This window comes from Elgaria multicarinata, chromosome 5 (genome assembly GCF_023053635.1).
Source record: "Elgaria multicarinata webbii isolate HBS135686 ecotype San Diego chromosome 5, rElgMul1.1.pri, whole genome shotgun sequence".
In the NCBI taxonomy this organism is placed as follows: Eukaryota; Metazoa; Chordata; class Lepidosauria; order Squamata; family Anguidae; genus Elgaria; species Elgaria multicarinata.
This window is the reverse complement of record NC_086175.1, coordinates 20,029,444-20,050,167: the sequence shown is the minus strand read 5'-3', so window position 1 is coordinate 20,050,167 and position 20,724 is coordinate 20,029,444.

The window sequence follows — 20,724 nt, the reverse complement described above, 5'->3', positions numbered from 1 at the left end:
AACTTCAAGAGATGTTTTGAAAGTCCATGTCATGTCATTGTGTGGAGCATTAGAAATGTTGGAAAACTCTTACCTCTGTAGAATAAGTTTTTTGAAGCTTGTTTTCCCCGTGTATATGCATTAGTCTCATAATTCTGTTTAATTATTCTGCCTGAATCTAGAGCTCTGAGCCCATTTCACAGTGATTGATATGCTTGTTCCATCTAAATTACCACCATTTGGTACATTATGCCTTTTATTAGCAATTCTACAAATTTAACAAGTAGAGATGGCTTACCAAGTTGCAAAGTTAGATCAAAAGACAGATGTTCCAATCTGTTTCCTACCCCCCCAGAGATGGTATCATTTTTGTTTTTGTAATTCAAAAAGGAGATGCTCAAAGTGTCAAAAAAGAGACAAAGAGTGTATTAAGACAGAAATTCATTCTCTTGGGTTGGAGGAAAAGATACATATTAGTACATAGAATCAACTCAAATGGAAGGTTCTACAATTAACCACCAGGACTGCATTTTGACATCTACTGTGTATGACAAATGGTACCACCATTTAACAACTGGTACTACCTATTATTGTTAGTCAAATGGGATGAAAAATATATGTAGTAATTGCCCCAAAAATGGGAAGTATGTGACAAGAGCGGATTAGAGTCACTGCAGTGTGTAACGAATGATTCCCAGCTGAGACTCTTATCAGCTTTCCTGGGTGTTTTTATTTCATTTGAGAGATTTCTTTAGGCAACCAGGCATATAATTCAGATCTCAGTGGAGACAACATTTAGCTTCATAAGTAAGAAATAAAGGTAAGAACTCTGATTGGCTAAATCTATGATTCTTAAAACCCACCTAGCTTAGAGTTGTTCCATTAAGAGAGAAAAATGTTCTCCTTATCCACTGAGGAAAAGAAAAGAAGTAATGGATTAAATGAGATGTACAATCTTTTCTTATAGTAGGGATGGACAACTGGTAGTGTATGGGCCAAACCTGGCCCTTACCTTATGTATAGTATTGAAAGTAATGAAGAGCTGTTTCCTGTTTGCATGTACTGTTCATTACTTGAACTCAGTACATTGGATGTCTGGCAAAAATTGCCTTGCCCTGTTCCATTAGCTGGATCATCTGTTGGATCACAACCCTGTCCATTGATGGAAATCTAGAATCCAAGCCCATGTGAACAGTGGTCTCCTCCCCATGACTAGCTCCTGGGCCCTCTTTGGCCATGGCTAGACGAGGGGGTTGGAGGGCAACAATCTCACGATTTTATGGTTGTGAGGTAGTCATCCTCGTCGACACGTGTTGTGCGATATCGTGGCTGCCATTTTAGGTGTTGTTTTTTTTAAAGGAAAAGGAGCACACGAGTGCTCGAATGAAAGGTAAAGTGTTTTGTTTTGTTTTTTTAAAAAACCCTCCCCCTTACCCCACCCCACCCCTGATGGGCACAGAGCTCCTGAGGCGCTCCATGCCCCATGTCCGGTTCCCGGCTCCTCGCAGTTACTCACAAGGAGCTGGGACAACCTGCGACACCTGGCCACACGTTCCTCAGTCTCGGTATCATCCTGAGATGGCGGGAAGAGCAGGAAAAAAAGGGTAAGGCGATACGCCGGGCCAAGGGAGGGATCATCCCTCGCTGCTTCTGGGATGCCCTGTGCATCATGTGGACACACAGGAATGATCCCGGGGTGATCTCTAGGATATCGCCTGGTCTAGCCATGGCCCTAGTCTCCATGCGTTGGAGATAACCTCTGCCTAACACCCATGCATATAGAGTTCATCCACATAGGCATCTTTAATCCCTAGTTTTAAGGGGTAAGGATTGTTCTCAGGCGTAATATTGGACTTGACTTGGACCCAGCAAGTTTCATTGCAGTGTGTAGAAATAAGGTAAGCTGCCATGGGAGGAGCAGCATAAACAACTGAGTGCCTGCCCTTTGTGCACATTTCCCAAACTTGCAGAGAATCTTCAAATTGAGCAACTTGGCTAGACCCTGGTCAATCATTCAGAATTTGCAGTATTTGGTTCATTAATCCATAAATTATTTAAAATCTCTTTGCCCACCCCAGAAATGGGCTTTTAGGGCTGGGAGCCAACTTGATACAGGGAAAATTCTTGTCTTTTTTGCTTTTTCTTCATAGCAAAGTTGTTGTCCTCCCCCCCTCTCCCCCCAAACCATTACAAGTGGACTGGATAGCATGATGCTGACTTTGAATGGGGACTTAGAGACAATTTTCAGCAAGACTAAAATATAGCCAGGGGCGCTCCTGATCGTCTGGATAAGCGAGCCCTTGGAATCCTGAAGGCGATAATGAAGGTTGCATCAGTGAGTGAAGGCTCTATTTTTGCTTTACATGGGTAGCTTCTTCTGACATTCATGACTCATTTTCCATCTTGACCTCCCAGGCAGCTTCAATACTATTTCTTATTTTGGACATGGAGGATTACTGAGAAAATAACAGGCAAGGTGGATGCATTAAGCATTTGTCATAGTATACAATCTTCTCATTCTCTGTCATATCATGAATACAGTGCTAAGAAATATTGGCTCATCTCTTGACAGTTGTGGAGTTTTCCAGTCAAGCGGCCTTGTGCCGTAACACAAATTTATCAAAGTACAATAGATGGCCCAGTGCCTGAGAACTTTATAACAGACTTCCTTATCACCTTTCTTTTGTTAACAGAGTTGCTGCTGTGTAGATTCCATTTTTACAAGCTCTTCCGCTAAACGGAGGGGGGGGGGACACGACACATTTGCAGATTTCTGATTTCTGCAGCGCAGTTTGAAGTGAGCCGATGGGTGTGAATTATTTGAAAACATTGGCATGACAAAAGGTAATAAAAAATGCAATATGAGATAATTAAAGGCCTCATGACAAATTTTATAACTGGTATGGAATGGAAAATAACAAAAGCTAAACTACAGTGTTATCTTTTTCAAGGTTCTTCGAAGATGCTGTAAACAAGGTTTATAGTAATGGGTATTTATTTTGCTACTTTGCCTTCATTCAGTCACCCAGAGGCATCACTAGTAATTGGCAAAGAAACCTCTAGTGCTTTACTAAAGGTTTATCAGGTGAAGAAGGAACATTCTTGTTTATACAACTAAGGCCACGATCTTATGGAACTGCCCAAATGATAGAAGCCTTCAATCTCAGAAGCTTCTGAGAATCCAGGGCACTACCAGGCTGCTGTCACCAAAGTGGGAGCATTGGCAGAGGCTTTTTTATTTTATTATTTTATTTTATTTATTACATTTTTATACCGCCCAATAGCCAAAGCTCTCTGGGCAGTTCACAAAAACTAAAACCATAATAAAACAACCAATAGTCTAAAAACCCAATTACAAAATACAGTATAAAAAGCACAACCAGGATAAAACCACACAGCAGAAATTGATATAAGATTAAAATACAGAATTAGAACAGTAAAATTTAAATTTAAGTTAAAATTAAGTGTTAAAATACTGAGAGAATAAAAAGGTCTTCAGCTGGCGACGAAAGGAGTACAGTGTAGGCGCCAGGCGGACCTCTCTGGGGAGCTCATTCCACAGCCGGGGTGCCACAGCGGAGAAAGCCCTCCTCCTAGTAGCCACCTGCCTCACTTCCTTTGTCAGGGGCTCACGGAGAAGGGCCCCTGTAGAAGATCTTAAGGTCCGGGCAGGTACATATGGGAGGAGGCGTTCCTTCAAATAACCTGGCCCCAAACCGTTTAGGGCTTTAAATGTCAATACCAGCACTTTGAATCGAGCCCGGACCTGGACTGGCAGCCAATGAAGCTGGAAAAGGACTGGTGTAATGTAGTCTCGCCAGCCAGTCCCTGTTAGTAAACGGGCTGCCCTGTTTTGTACCAGCTGAAGTTTCCGGACCGTTTTTTAGTCTCTCTACCCTCTGCGATCACTTTTTTCTCTAGACAGGCCTTTGATTTCTGTTCCAGGGACAGGGGCCTAATCTAAACCTGCTATTTATCCCAGGGTGGTCACAAGTTCATCCCAGTGCATATATAGCCGTTAACTTCAGAAAAACCTTAGACTATTACACAGGTAACCTAGAGAGCTCCGGCTATTGGGTGGTATAGAAATGTAATTAATAAATAATAAGATAACTTCTTCTAGGTGGTGATTTTATGAGCTTTTCCACATGAGTGATTAATTGCATGCTTGTGGTCCTCTTTTGTATCTGGTCATGCTAGGCAGGGCTCCTGCAGCTTTAACTGTTGCAATGAAAAGCGAATTTCACCAGGTACTGCATGCATAGTGTAAGATTATGGCAGGATCTACACTACTGCTTTATAACAGTTTATAACGGTATTGACAACTGTTTGGGCCCAGGACATACCCCATATACAGTTTTCAAAGCATTTTCAAAGTGTTATATCCTGCTTGGTGTAGATCTGGCCCTAAGGTTAGAATCCTGTACCCACTTACGTGGGAACAAGCCCTTTTGAACTCAATGGGGCTTACTTCTGAGTAGACATGTATAGGATTGCTGTAAAGTTAGGGTGACCATATGAAAAGGAGGACAGGGCTCCTGCATCTTTAACAGTTGTATTGAAAACAGAATTTCAGCAGGTGTCATTTGTATATATGGGGAACCTGGGGGGAATCCGCACGTCGTACCGAGACCGCTTCTAAGCGACCCCAGTGCAACGTGAAAGCGATCGTGTAACTTGCCTTTGGAAGAGCCGAGGAAGAGGCGTCCTTGCCGCCGCCGCCCACAGACCTCCTCGCCAGCCGGCGAGGAGAGCTCAGCTGAAGAAGGCGGGGTGGAGAGCGGAAGAAGCTCTCCACCCCGCCTTCTTCCCCCGAGCTCTCCGTCCCAGCCGGTGAGGAGGTCTGTGGGTGGCGGCAGCGGCGGGAAGGATGCCTCTTCCTTGGCTCTTCCAAAGGCAAGTTACACGATCGCTTTCACGTTGCTGTACGACGTGCCGTACGACGTGCGGATTCCCCCCAGGTGAAATTCCCTCTTCATCACAACAGTTAATGTGCATACAGGAGAGTTAAGGGACAATTTTGCTTTCTTTCTATTGCTTTTAAATCACATATTGTTTTAACTTGGATTATGGTTTAATTTGTTTTTAACTGTGTATATTTACTATTTTATGCTGTATGTTTTTATCTGTACGCCGCCCTGAGATCTTAGTGATATAGGGCGGGATATAAATATTTTAAATAAATAAAATCCATCAGAAAATTCTCCTGTACAAGCCATGTTCTTGCTCTGTTGCTATTATGCAGTAGAATTTCTTGGTGGATTAAGTTTATGAATTCAGTGGGGCTTACTTCTGAGTAAATATGTCACAATGAGCTGGCATCCTTGGGAGTAAGTAAGCCCTACTGAGATAAATGAGTCTTATGCCTGTACAACTGTTTGAAGCATCACAATATATATGAATTTCAAATTACTGTATTTTTACCCCACTGTACACTCGATTCAGCAAGAAATAGAGCTGATATCAGGCCAGCATAGAAAACATCAATTTACTTCCTAAGATGCACCAAGGATTTTTTTTTTTTTAAATTCAGCTAACTTAAATGAAAAGCGCAAGTGAGATCTAAGGTTAGCTGATGAAGGACTCTAAACAAGGTACCTGCAAAACCTCCTCTAACAGTGATGCACATCTCATATTGCCTCTTGCCAAAGGTTGTCTTGGCAAGCATAAATTTTAAATGGGCTGAAATTTGATTTTGCTTCATATTTTTTGTGCAAATAAAAAAAAATCAATCATACATCAGATACAGTTGTTTCAAATAGAGGTTGACTTCACAAGAGGTGGCTCTGATATTAAATATAATTTACCATGTCAAGGTAAATGTTTTAAGCAAGCAGTTTTAAAAAACACTGACTTTAATAGGATGCACGACCCTGGTGCATTTTTATTTAGTCATGAACCTCCTGCTCACATTAGCATTTTCCAATGGGGCCTGTGGAGAATATAATGTCTGGCTTCAGCAGCAGATGTACATTCTGAGGTGCTGGGTGGTTTTTCTTTCATTCATCCATCGCATTCGTTCAGCATGTAGCAGTTTCTTCTTAACTAGGATGTTCTGCGGTAGCAACCAGAGGCTTCTGCAATCTGTTAATGCATTGGGTCGGACATTAACATTCTTTTGGTGCCTGCTTAGGGGGATACAGCTTGGAGAAAGTTTCTAACAGTTTGCTTCTTGCTTATTAATGAGATGAATGTACAACACGTTGCCGTCTGTTGTCTCACTCCCACTTCCCCACCGCCCCCCAGTGATTTTTTCCCCACAAGGAATTTCACTGCTGGTGAAACTTTGGACTGCAACTGATTTTTTTTAAAAAAAAAAAAGTTGTTTTTTTTTCCTAGCTGGAGAATGGAGAGCAAACCAGAAAGTTTAGATAAGGTTGTTCTCTTTGTATTAGCATCAGATTTCCTGCAACGATCACTGAAACCAGGAGAAATGTCAAATGGTTTTTATTTTAACTGTATTATAAAGTTCTTTATTATAATAATCACAGTATAGAGCTAGTATCATCTAGAGAAGAAGGTGGAGAAATCTGAGTTCTGAAGTGATGTTATGAGCCCCACATTTTTATCAAGGTACTGCAAAAAAAACAAAAACCGTTACAAATTCACAACGTTTCCGTGTTGTAACAAGGGAGACACATGCTGCCTTTAACTGGCCCTGTTCAGCAATCTTGCCAGAGCATTCTTGCCCAGCTGACGTTTTTGAAGTCAAAAGGCAGCCCCACTTAGAGCCTGTTACAGTTGTCTAAACAGGAGGAAACATGGCCAGGTCAGATATCTCTAGGAACAGGTGCAGTGGGTAGCCTCAGCTGTGCAAATGCACTCCTGGGCACCATCGAAACTGGGCCTTTGAGGTGTGAGTCCCGGTCTTCAGGGGGAGTGTTACCCCATCCAGCACAGGTTGAATCCCTATCCCCTGGTGTGTGGTGAGAATAGGGATATCCAAATATCCTGAATTTCCTCTCTGAGATGTTTCAGGTTATTGGAGTGCATGTAAGAGCTTTAAGGGGAAATGTGCTGGTATTTTTGGCCCTACTCCTGAAATGGCTGAAATTGAATCCCTTTCTCGGGCTGAAAGAATCCCATTCCTTTGCCCCACTGCTGTGTGTCACCAGCTTTATTACAAGATCTCCAGACATTTGTCTTGAGGCCCCTGGACACTCCCCACTGTTAGAGGATAGAGTTGTATGTGCCATGTCCTACACCCCCTAAGCTAGCCTCATGTCTCTGGGTGTTATGGAGGATGCTGTCCTGTTGCTAGTGTTGAAGGAAAATTCAAGCCCAGCCCAGTTGGTTTCTGCTTGTGGAATGGGGTGTGTGTAAGCCATCTTGTCCTTTGCCTGAGGCAGAAAATGGCCTTGGGCTGGCTCAGCTTAATTGCATAAAGCATTCTTCGAAATAATTTCTGGGCTTTAATTCAGGGGAGCAGCACCTCTCTCAGCCCAAGGACTAGAGGCCATTTTAGATAAGCTTTCAGGGGCCACATTCCAGTGGTGGGTGGGACCAAAGGCAAAAGGGGCAGGGCCTTTTGTATATTGTAGCTTAAAGCTCTTCCTGCCAGTATGTGGGCCTTAGGAGAGGCATTTCAACCATTTAGAATGGGGGTGGGGGAACTGCACAAATGTTGAGAAACTACTAAGCAACCAGTGATCAGGGGAGAGATGCTGAGGCCAAGGATTTGGCCATCTGGGGAACTCAAGAGGACTGGATTGGGATCCCAGGAGTGCCAGATTTGACCCCCAGGCCTGAGTTTATGTACCCCTATTTTAATATCAAGACATTTGAATTTTAAATTTACGGGGGGGGGGAATCAGTACAGTCCGGATCTTGCTTATTGATGTCACCCATTTTGGTTTTCATGTAGTAGGACAAAAGAAACATACAAAGAACCATGAATCATTCACACTGGATTTGCTCTTCATTGCCTAATGCTTGTCCTTACTATCACAGTGGTAAACATTAGTGCTTACAGAATTAAACATTAAGGGCTTCTCTACAGTAAGGCAAAAAATCCTTACCTTTTTTGGCTGCTTCCTTTGTGGGGGGGCTTCATATGTTGCACTGAGACTGCCAGCAGATGGCATCACAACATTGCAGCAATACACCAGCTCTTTGATGGCGGGGTATATTTATTACTGCATTTTTGGCGGGTTCAATCATGGTGGGAAAAGATTAAAAAAAAATGGTGGGAGAGGCACTGGAGGAGGATGACATCATGAAAAGGACCTGCAAACTTCAGTGAGTAACCGATCTTGGTGACACTACATAAACTCTTTGTGAAGGAGCCCAAAATTTCAGTTGCTGTTGTGTGGCTCAATTCAAACGTACCTCCTGGCATTTTTACATGGGGTACTTAAAAAAACATTCAGCTTCAGTTGATTTCTAATACAAATATAAAACTTACAATAAGTAGAATTTGCATTACAAATGCATAGACTTTGTTTCCTTTTGTGCATAGGAGGGGAGAATTGGTGGGCAGGAGGGAATAGTACTTGTTCTCACCTATCAATAATTCCTTGCAAATAATGCCCTAGTCCTCACATTCATGAAATATTTCAGGGAGTGCCTTCTTCCACACATAACTCCCCATACATCTAGGTCAAACCATATGATTTTCATGCCAGTGCCATCACCATCAGATGTGAGACAGACCTTCACAGGTAGCATAGCCTTTACTGGTGGTGGCTCCAAACTTGTGGACCACTCTTCTGTTAGAGATATCTCAGATTTAGCTGCTTGGTCTACTTAGGAGAGCTGTGAAGGCGGTTCTCAATGGCTTCTGTCTATGGCTGAGTTCGGGAACTGTTTCTACATTTGTTATACTTTCATTTTCTGGCCTTTATGAATGGTGAATATACTGTTTAACTTTTGCTATAGCAGTTTTATCTTTCTTTCCTTTTTAATTGCATCCAGTTATGGGCACCACACTTCAAGGATGCAGACAAGCTGGAGCGTGTTCAGAGGAGGGCAACCAGGATGATCAGGGGTCTGGAAACAAAGCCCTATGAAGAGAGACTGAAACAACTGGGCATGTTAATCCTGGAGAAGAGAAGATTGAGGGGAGACATGATAGCACTCTTCAAATACTTAAAAGGTTGTCACACAGAGGAGGGCCAGAATCTCTTCTCGATCATTCCAGAGTGCAGGACATGGAATAATGGGCTTAAGTTACAGGAAGCCAGATTCTGGCTGGACATTAGGAAAAACTTCCTGACTGTTAGAGCAGTACGACAATGCAACCAGTTACCTAGGGAGGTTGTGGGCTCTCCCAGACTAGAGGCCTTCAAGAGGCAGCTGGAGAGCCATCTGTCATCTATGCTTTAGGGTTGGACTCGATGGCCTTATAGACCCCTTCCAACTCTACTATTCTATAATTTTATGATAAATAAGCATGGATTTTGGCCACTTTAGGAACTAAAAAAATTGGAAAAGCAGTCTAGAAATGCTCAAATAGTGTCCCTCTCAGCCTCCTTGGATGCATCAATCATTTCGGGCATCCTTCCCAACCTGGTACCTTCCCGGTGTGTTGAACTGCAACTCCCATGATTCCCAGCCTGCATGCATCTGGAGGACGCAGTTGGGAAAGGCTGCTTTAGGAGGTCAGGTCATTCTCGTTTATGTTAGGAATAGCTCAGTGGTGGCATTCAGGTCGCAATCCTATGTAGCAGGAAGGAAGTGGGGTAGACTTGATTACTCAGCTTTAGAGAGAAAGCCTGGGCTATTAAGCTGAGCTATTATGCCAAAGCCATCAAGCAATGACTGTGCATGTCTGAACCAGCTCTTTGAGGCTTAGATTTGTAATAATAAAGTCCCTATCTTGTTTTCACTCAGGCAGCAAAGGATGTCCAAACCAGTAGTTTAGAAAACTGCAAGGGTAAAACTTTCTTTTGAGCGGAAGATATAACTTAAGGGCACTTGACACAATTTATCTGTTGCAATAACCGTTGAATTCTCAAGTAGCCTAAACTTCAAATGGGTGTTAGCACAACAAATAGATTTAAAGGTGCCCTGTGCTCCTCCTCTTTGACAATCTGAAAATATATCTGCGGTGTCTTGGCAGGGCTGGATTAGATGTATTTGGAGTCCAGGCAGTGGAATAATTTGATCGCCCCTCCTGTAGAAATGGAAATGCACATGCATTGTAACTCATCTCCATGTTATTGTGTAGACAGCTCCTGGGCTGTACTTCACCTGGCTTTCCCTCCACCTAATTCATCTTTCCCACCCCAAGAGCCCTGTCTCCTGCCTTTATTCATTTACTTGAACAAGAGTTTCTCAAAGTAGGGTGTTTGCATGAACCTTTGTGGTTTAGGGAGAATGCATTTGCTCCTCACTCAAAGACTGGTTCAAGATGGAGAATCATAGAATCATAGAATAGCAGAGTTGGAAGGGGTATACAAGGCCATCGAGTCCAACCCCTGCTCAATTCAGGAATCCACCCTAAAGCATACCTGACAGATGGTTGTCCAGCTGCCTCTTGAATGCTTCTAGTGTGGGAGAGCCCACAACCTCCCTAGCTAACTGGTTGCATTGTCGTACTGCTCTAACAGTCAGGAAGTTTTTCCTGATGTCCAGCTGGAATCTGGCTTCCTGTAACTTGATCCCGTTTATTCCATGTCCTGCACTCTGGGAGGATCGAGAAGAGATCCTGGCCCTCCTCTGTGTGACAACCTTTTAAGTATTTGAAGAGTGCTATCATGTCTCCCCTCAATCTTCTCTTCTCCAGGCTATACATGCCCAGTTGTTTCATTCTCTCTTCTTAGGGTTTTGTTTCCAGATCCCTGATCATACTAAGGCTAGTGTCGGTGGTAGGCATGGCCCCTGTCTACATGACAAAGGGATTGCTCTTCATTAAATATAAACCCAAATTTTCATTGATTCGAATCTAGGTAAAGAGCATCACACTACAGCAGCAACACTGATTTATTTCCTGATTTTTTTTATAGTGCAGTTATAAATGCACACATGCACATATAGAATGGTACAATGCTACGGAGTAGAGATCATGGAAGCTATAAATTCCATATGTGGAGCTCCGCAGATTCATATAACAGACAAACCAGGATTGGGGGGGTGGGGAGGAACAAGGCAGCAGAATCAGAGAATTCAAACTAAAAACGGTGCAAAGGAATGAGGCAGCCGATAGGTGGGAAATCGGGAAATCGGCTAGTCACATTGTCCTACCCTCAAAGCTCCACCCACATGTCAAAATGTGATTTAACTCCCCCAAAGATACGTAACCATAATGCGGTGCAAACTCAGACGTGAACTAAAAGTCGTGGTAAATCGCAAATGCGAATATGCGCATTATCGCATTAAAAACCTGGTGCTACGGCAAATGGACAGCTGCGTCATGTGTTCTGAAATGCGAATATATGCATTTAGGTCGGGGTAAACAAGCTATATAGACAAGCCCCTGGTTGAGCACCTGTCAAGGGTCTACTGACAAAAGCTCCATGGACTTGTTCCTCATCTTCACCATGGCAACCTGCTTGTTCACCTGCCTCTCACTCTGGTCCAGACAAAGGGAGTGGTGACAAGCAAGCAAGTGGTGGCAATGATTCCTTTGGGTTCCAATACATCCTGTTTTCAAAAAGCACAAGGGATGTGAACTTCTGAGAGGAAATTTGTTACTCCTCATGAACAAATTCATATGCTTATCTAGAGGGCTACCTTTCCTCAAGTAAGAATCTCAGTGCAACGGGGCTTTATGTTTTGTAAGTTGTTTCCACATTGGTTGCTCAAAACGCTTAATATATCCTTCGATTGTCCTCTATCCAAGAGTACAAATTGCTCTTTCATTCAAGTGATCTACATCACTTTGGTAGGATGCTATTATTTCCTTGGGTGTAGTGTTTGAGTGTGTGTGGTGACCAAGCTTCAGGTATCCTTGGATGAAACTGATTATTTGGCCTGCCTTTCCCCTATATATTCCCTGCCACGCACTCTTGGGGCCTTCCTAGATGAGGGTTTAGCCCGGTGTGAGGCCCGGGCTCCCTGCTGTGCGTGCAGATGACGCACAGGGGATCCCGGGGTCAGGCCAGGCTAAACCCTCCCTTGACCTGGGATAACTGGATCCACTTGTGGCCCAGTTTTTCTGCAGCCCCGGGAGGACCTGGCAGGAGAGATGGGGGGGAAGAGTGGAGCCAGGATGGGGAGATCGCAGTCGGGGTGGTGGTGGAGGGGGCATCGGACATGGCGAGCGGGGGCGGCGAGCAGATGGGTGAGCGAGGGGGCGGGTGGGGGGGGCAGGCGAGCGGGTGAGCAGGGGGGCAAGTGGGGGCATCAGACATTGTGGGGGGAAATTGGGGGCAGTGGGGAGCGGGGAACCCTTTATTTTTTTTAAAAAAAGACTTACCTTTTCATTGGTGCGCTCCTGTGCACATGGCCTCTTTAACATTTTTTTAAAAATGGAGGACGCGACGGGGCTTTCTTGTCCCCATCGCATCTGACGTCTGGATAGGCGTGACGGCCCATGCTAATTGTAGCATGGGCTCGCCGCTCCTGAAGGCCGGATTCAAAGGTAGGTCTAGCAAGGCCCTTGCTCAGCATCTGAGATCCTGCTCCAAGTTCCTTCATCAAATGGACATTCGAGAAGTGAGTGTAAGGGACAGGGCCTTCTCAGTTGTAGCCCCAACACTATGGAATACTGCCCGACATAAATGTTCAGGAAGGGTATGCTGGTAGGTTGACTGGTTATATATATTTTCTCATGCTTTGTTGGGGTCTAGGCTTCATCCCCTCCCTTCCAACAGCTTTGAATTATTTTTTGCTGCCATTATTTTGTAAGCCACACAGAGAACTGTTGTTATAAGATGCCTTGTGCATTTTATTAAACAAACAAACACTATTTTATGTATTTATTTTTTATCTCTGTCATTTGTTAGGTGTTTTGAGTTTTTTTAAAAAAAAAGAAAAGAAAAGCAGGATACAAACAAATAAATGTCTTCCCTGTATCCTTCCTATCATTATTTATTAAGCTTATACATCACGGAATCCACAAGGGAACAGCCTCCTAAATGAGATCCATGTACTTACTTCCCTGATGTCAATCCATCAGCAAGCACAAACTTTCTTCTTTTTAAAAGCTTTTTGCTGGTGACTGAGGCTAAGCTCTGTCAGTCAGTTGCTGGGGTAACTGTCTGGGAATGTATTTTTTTGTTTTTGTTTTTTTAACTGTTGCTGTATTACCATTAATTTTTATTGATTGTATTGCATTTTTTTATTTTGATCATTTGTTATCTTAAGATCTGTAATATTATTTTTAAAACTGTATGAATATTATCTAAATGATTGAATTTATACGTATTATCTAAACGAGTGAATGAATAAGAGGCCCTACATGCACCAGTGGAATAAAAATTATTACTCTTTATATAACACAGTCAAGATAAAAGGATGCTAGCAACGGACAGGAGAGATCAATAAGCAGAGACAGAAAACAGGCATGTGGATTTAATGTTTGGTTTTCTATGCCTTTGTTAGCTGCTTTGAACATCTTTGGAGAGGAAATGTGGGTTATACATTATTTTATTTTATACATTTATTTAAAAGTGTTTTTTTATCCCACTCCACAGCCCAAAAGGACAAACTACGTCTTGTGGTAGTGAATTCCATAATTTCATAGAATCATAGAATCATAGAATAGCAGAGTTGGAAGGGGCCTACAAGGCCATCGAGTCCAACCCCCTGCTCAATGCAGGAATCCACCCTAAAGCATCCCTGACAGATGGTTGTCCAGCTGCCTCTTGAAGGCCTCTAGTGTGGGAGAGCCCACAACCTCCCTAGGTAACTGGTTCCATTGTCGTACTGCTATGTCGTACTTAACTATGTGCTATGCGAAGAAGTACTTCCTTTTATCTGTCCTGAATCTCCCACCAATCAGCTTCATAGAGAGGGGCTGCAGCTCACTGTTGGAGCACTGACTCTGCATGCAGAATGTCCCAGGTTGAATCCTCAGCATCTCCCAGTTATGGCTAGGAAAGTTGCTGCCAGTCATTGTCGACAATAGTGCGCTAGATGGATCAAGGGTCAGACTCATTACTAAGCAGCTTCCTATGTTCCTAGGATCGGACTGTAAATTTTACTTTGAATATGAGCGTTATCGCATGGGGGGAAATCACATTTCCTTACCGTTGGTTCTCCACCCCCGCTTTTGTCCCTCATTACTTCATCTTTTTGCCCAGTGAGGAAAGAGGAAGTAAACAAAGATCACGTGGCCCATTCAGGTGCTATTTGTATTGCACTGCTTTTCCTGCATGCAGCAGGCAATCGCAGCACATTCCGGTTTTTTAAAAGTTGGATTAAAAGGGGTCTATTTTGTGATGGAAAACCAAATGGAAAGAGCAGGAGGCACACGGGAGATGGACTTGGTCATCTAAAGGATGCGCGAACATCTGTAAATGAGCAGTAGTAAGCGTGTGATAAAATGCTAGTCTGATGAACATCTATGAGCATCATCAGATGACTGTTTCATTTCACGCTCGCTACTGCCCACTTATGGATGTTCGCGCATCCTTTAGATGACAGATAACAACCACCTCCCACATGCCTCCCAGTGTTTTTCTGTTGCAAAATAGACCCCTTTAATCCGATTTTTTTTTTTTAAAAAAAGGAATGTGCTGCCATTTCCTGCTGTGTGCAGAAAAAGCGGCACAATAAAAACGGCGCCTGATGGGCCATGTGGTCATTGCCGCTTCCTCTTTCTCTCCCCATGTAAAGAGATCGTTGCTATTATGGGACAGCAGCAGGAGGCCATAGCGACGGTAGGGAAACGCAAAAATCCATTCGTCTGTTGATGCTCTATATCCCTTTCTACTCAACTGCATAAGACGAGCCACATCTTGGAAAGCAAATAAAAGTTTTTAATAGAATATGTAGGCCAAGCTCTAGATTTGGGGTGTGTATGTGCTCTGTCCAGGCTGTACTTGGTATCTGCCAGTGGTAGCACTGCTGAGCTACCCCCGTACCCCAATGTTTACTTGTGAGCTGGCTTTCCCACTGGTGGCAGCACTATAACAGGCCAGGATTGCTGCCAGTGAGTAAACCCATCTATGGGTGTGTAGAAGATGGCAGCTGCCCTCTGGCCTGTCCCCCACATGCTTTCATGCTTCCTTGCAGGCTTGCTTGGTGGTGGCATTCTCAGCCCATTACAGTGTCAAAGCTGCTGGAAAAGTTTACTTGTGAACGCAAGTGGCAGAATAAGGCTGATGGCTCATCCTGGGTAACTGTACATGTGTAAAATACCCTCGTATGCCGTGGGCTGAGAAAATGGTCCTTCTAGGTAAATAATATAACCTTCCTCCAAGTATTATGTTATTTGCGGGCGGGGGGGATACTCAACATAAACTGATTGTGTGGTGAACCTGATTATAAAGCAAGATTAATATGGAAAAGATGAGAAGTTCTGTAATAAAATCTGCTAACTTAAATCATCCACGTTTGTGTACCGGCATTCATATTTAGTAACAGTCCCAAGGCTGAGATTAAAGCTGTTTGGTAGGTTACTTCAAGGCCTTTTTATTGCTAAATCTTATTATGTCTCTAAAATGTAGAAATTAATCACCTGTCATCAAAGCTGCAGTGGATTATTGACTTCTAAATGTCTCTACAAATTGATTCATGACAGGGTGAAACCGGAGACTGAGCTAGCATCGAAAACCTTGTGCATGTGATAAAAAGGGTCTATTAAAAGTGTTTCAACAAACGCTGCCTATTAGGTAATCATCACCGAGGGTTTGGCTATTGAATCTCAGGTAACGAAGATCGTTTTAAAGAGGCAGCATGAGAAGGACATTCATTTTTTTCACCCTGACTCACTGCGGTGAAATAGGTTGTGCAGGTTTTTTAAATAGTTTTTTTGAAACCACTACAATTGTGGGTTGCAAAGATGGCTCCCACGTATTATTTTCTTCAAGGCCTTCTATTCCAAAACAGGACCATCTTTGCTCCTTCCTTTTGATTTCCAACATTAATTGGAAAAGAGTGAGGTTTTCTTTCCCCAGCCATTAACGCTACTGATTTAATTCACATAAGGCTTTATTGGCACCGTGCATACCCTCCCTCGTTCCCTGCAGGCTTTCTTCTATCACTCTCGCAGAGAATATGCATTTGGCCATCCCATTGTGACCTAATTGAAGAGCATCTTCTTTCCCTAGTAGCATATGGATACCTGGAAGGTTGAACAGACACTCGCTCAAATGAAAAGTTGCAATTGGATCTACTTCATACTGAAGCTGCTGTGAATTTGGCTATATTCCTCAAATGCAATTGCTAGGTTGCTTTGCAGTTTTCCTTCCCAAACAGTTTCCTGCCCTGATAAAATTACTTTTTGTCTGGAGCTAGTAAGTAAAAAAAACCTTACTTATAAAACCTCTCTCTGAACAACCACCTCTGTGCCCGGCTATTCTCATCTAAGTGGTTTTGTAGGATTCTTCAGGTAGATGCTGTCTGTTATATACCTTTTTCTCTTGCTCAGTTTGCTAAGCAGCTGATCTGTACTCTTCTCGACATTGCTTCTTAGCAAAGCTTAGGGCTGTGCTGAATTATTCACCAATTTTATTTTTGCATCAAAACTTGGAATTTGGGGAGGGTAGAAATCCCCCCCCAAAAAACTTCAATCGTATGAGTATGTATCTTGTAAAATACCATTTGTTTCTTCCAACAACTGCACCTTTCTTCCTGAAGCAATTACAAGGGTGATTCCATCCAATCAGGGATCAGATGATGGCAAAAGTCCATAACTTCCTCTGAACATCAGTAAATGAAAAGATAAGTGTGGGTACAACCAATTGATTTGGCCACGTTATAATATCACTCGGTGCAACATGAGTGTGAGGGCAAGGAAGGGTAATTTAAATGAATATGTAAAGGTTTTTGCAAGAAGTAACCAAAGGGCTTCATCCCACGTACCCATTTCCCTCGAATTATCCCCATAGCGTAAAGCTGTCCTTGTTGTTGTTGTTGTTGTTGTTGTTGTTGTTGTTGTTAGCTAAATCACACCCCGGGCAGCAGCGCTCCTAAGATCCTTTGCATACCAGGAAAGGGTTTAAAGGGGAGAAATGTCAAAAAACCATAAAAAATCAACGGATGACCCAATCCAATTCAAATTTGGTTTGCTTAAAGACCTCCTTAATAACTATTACTGTGCCCATTTTGATGTCTTTATCTTTAAAGCTTACGCAGATGTAAGCATTTGTTTAATTTGAAGTTTAAACATATCAAATCATCCTCCTGCGTCCCCAGTGGCCACTCAGAGAACAACAAAAGATTCGCTCCTAAAGAGGTATTAAAATAGGTCAGTTCTTTTATATATGAAGCACAATTAAAGTAGGATGCATGGGAGCACTTCACAGTCAAAGCAGATTATAAACTGGAAAACTTCGGAGTCCTTTGCACGCAATTCACAGTGATTGCACAGTATAACCCTGGTGTGATGTAGCAGAAAGTCAATGAAAAGGGACTGCAAATTTTGAAATACGCTGGGCATGAAAGGAATAACTGACAGTGAAAGGACGAAGAAATCATGGATATTCTGGGACCAGATCTGCTCAATATGCTCAGAACTGTCATTTCCTGCTGAGAGCTAAGGTACTTGTTGGTGGAGAGATTCCTCCAATGCTGGTTTTCCTGCACCCCACCACAAGGGGCAGCCTCCAGTGGTGGCGTTCCACTGGTGCAAATGATGTTGCGCTAGTGGAAATCAAGTTCCGAACTATGCACAAGAAAATTCGGCGGTGCTCTGCTAGCACTGTTTGTGTTTACAGATTGTAGGTAGAGTGGAGAAAACCGCCGTGAGAGCCTTTTTTGGCCTGATGGCAGCATAAAAATGCTTAAATAAATAAATAAATAAATAAAACTGGAAAATGATCGAAGTGATCCATTTGAGCCATGCATCTGGATAGGACCCAAATGGGTCTCTCTCTGTGTATGTGTGTGTGTGTGGTAAAGAGTGAGTATTTCAAATCAATGCCCCAATTTGAGTGCTTTTCCTATCTCTATACAATGGAGTATGACAACATTCACCAAATGTTAGATATTCACTGTAACGATGTATGTTGTATTTACATATGAATGCAGACAACCCCAGATAAATATTTTGAATGTCTTTGTTACTTCATCACTTTCCTGACACTTTCATAGCACTGGATTCTGCCATCATATTCAGGTGATGATCAGCATTTACTGGCATACCCTCTGAGTTTCTGTCCATGCACAAAATTTGTCTGAGCTAGTCAGAATTTACATGTGAAAGTCGACACTTAATCTTACAAACATTATATATGTCTCTCTCTGTATTATGCACCTGTGTGTGATACATAGAATATATATGATACACAATACAAAAAAGATGATATAAAATCATCAAAATGGGGGGAAAGTGAAATATTGGCAAAATTATCTCTCTAAATCTCAAAACAGGACTCTTTTTTATCTAGGGGATTTGCCATCTGCAATTTCTGTGCTGCTCCATGGTTTACTTTAATTTATCTGACTAATGACATGAAAGATGGAAACTCTGTTAAAAAAATACACACACACAACTCACAATGTTTGGTTGCTTAAATTAAGTTTATGAGTTTTTCTTAAGCCTGCCAAACAACTTAAATATTTCATAGCTTTCTACATAGGCTAGAGTTCTAATATTTATAACTCTTGTGTGCAGATTTCAAAAATGATAATTACAACTCCCAGGATACCAGACATAGCAGATGTTCAGTATTTTGCACAATGTTGGCAGAAATGCCTGTTAAAAAAATGGTATCCCACATATTTTATCCAAGTTGATAAGAGAGAGAGAGAGAGAGAATTGCTGTTTTGGTCTAAAATACAGTTTAAGCTTATATTACTATACTATTTCTTATATCCCAGCTTTTTTCCATCCTGGAACACAATGGAGAATATATCGGGCTGAACAAAAAGAAAGGCAACTGTTGCTAAATAACAAGAAATGCTATAAAGCACCCAGCTGATATATAAAACTATTTCATATAAGCATTTTCTTGTACATTAAGACAAATTTCATTTGTGCAAGCACCATAAACAAAGGGGGTGAAAGGAAGACAAGGAGCTTTTCTACAATTGGCTGTTAATTTGCTGCATTTGCTTTCGGTTTCATCGCAGAATTGAGATCTAAGCACTATACAAAAAGCATTTCATTTCCTGCTTTTCCACTGCATAACCTCAAGGTGGCACTATGGTATAGCAGAATAGTGCAAATACCCAAGAAGGAATCATACTTTCTTTCACTTTTACAATTAAATGCTGCATTTCCTGGCTCTAAAAAACTCACCGAAAGCACTAGTTAGACACATAAGTGAAACTGGAAGGTCACAGCATCATCTAAAGAACCCATAAACAACTGTGAGTACGGAATGACAAGTGCACAATAAATGCCTCATGTAGAAAAGCCCACAATTAAGCACAGACTGAGGGCCTTGCTAGACCTACCTTAAAATCCAGGCATGTGGAGGGGCCAGCCCATGCTAGAAGTAGCGGGGGCTGTCGCTCCTATCCACACGTCAACGCGACTGGGTAAAGGAAAGCCCTATTGGGGGGGCGGAGCTTGGCAGCCTGAGCGATGGCGGGTTTCTTTTGAGGCTCTGAACGGCGCTTGCCGGAAAAGGCAATTATCTCTCTTCTAATGGGCATAAATCTTTGAGCAACCGACAGAAAATGATTATAAAACCAACAGGAGCTGGGAAAGTGGAGAAATTTGAAGAAGGGAGGTGAGATGAACTATGATTAATGCAATGTCTGTCTAAACAGCAACTCTACCAAAAGCGAAAGTAAAGTAAACGCTGACTCTGACGCAGTTTAAAAAGAAGGAATTTACGCTTGCTGGACATTGATTTGTGTTATAACCTTTCATCTTTATCTCACATGGGAACGATTGAAATGCTGGCTTTCTAAGGTGAAAGTGGTTGATTGGATTTATTGGCATGGCGAGAAGGGGGGGTGAAGGGGCGAAAAAAGCTGCATTTGGCATTCGGTGAGGGAGATGTGGGATGCTGAGAGACTGTGAATGATTAAATCTGATCCCCTCTAGTGAATGCTGTTGTGAACTGGATATTTCCCCCCTCCTCATGAAGAACTGTGAGTGCTACATAATAGAGAAGCCAGCATAAGTTGCTAAGGAAGAGAGTTGGACTCTAAGATTTATGCCCTACCCAGAAGGGACCCATGCCCAACGTTAAAAAAAAGATCAAAAGTTGGGAAAAGCTTAATATACAAAAAAAGAAACCTTCAAATCATAATTTGGCTTACCTCTCCTTCCTGGAAAGTACAGCCCCTGGAGTTGAACAGGAAGAGGAAGATATAGACCCAGTCTCTTTGGATACAATACCAAATAAAGAAAAAAACATGGCTGAAGGGGGAAAAGAAAGTGGTAGTAACCCTCCCTCTTTAATGGAAATCAAGGCTATTATAGCAGAAAATAACATTATTATTTTTAAAAAAATGGATCAGCATATGAGTGAATTCAGAAAACAAATGCGTACTATTGCGGATAAAGCGATGGAAAATTCGGATAAGATCAAAGAGATAGAGGCTAAAGCGGATCTGGACCAGAAGAAACAAGAGGCTTTCGAAAAATCAATTAATATACAATTTAAAGAATGGGAATTGCGTTTGATTGCCTTGGAAGATCAATCTCGTAGATCTTCGCTTCGAATAAAGCAGTTGAAGGAGACGCAAGGAGAAGATCTTAGAGAAATTATCGTGAACTGGTTCAAGGAGCTGATGCCT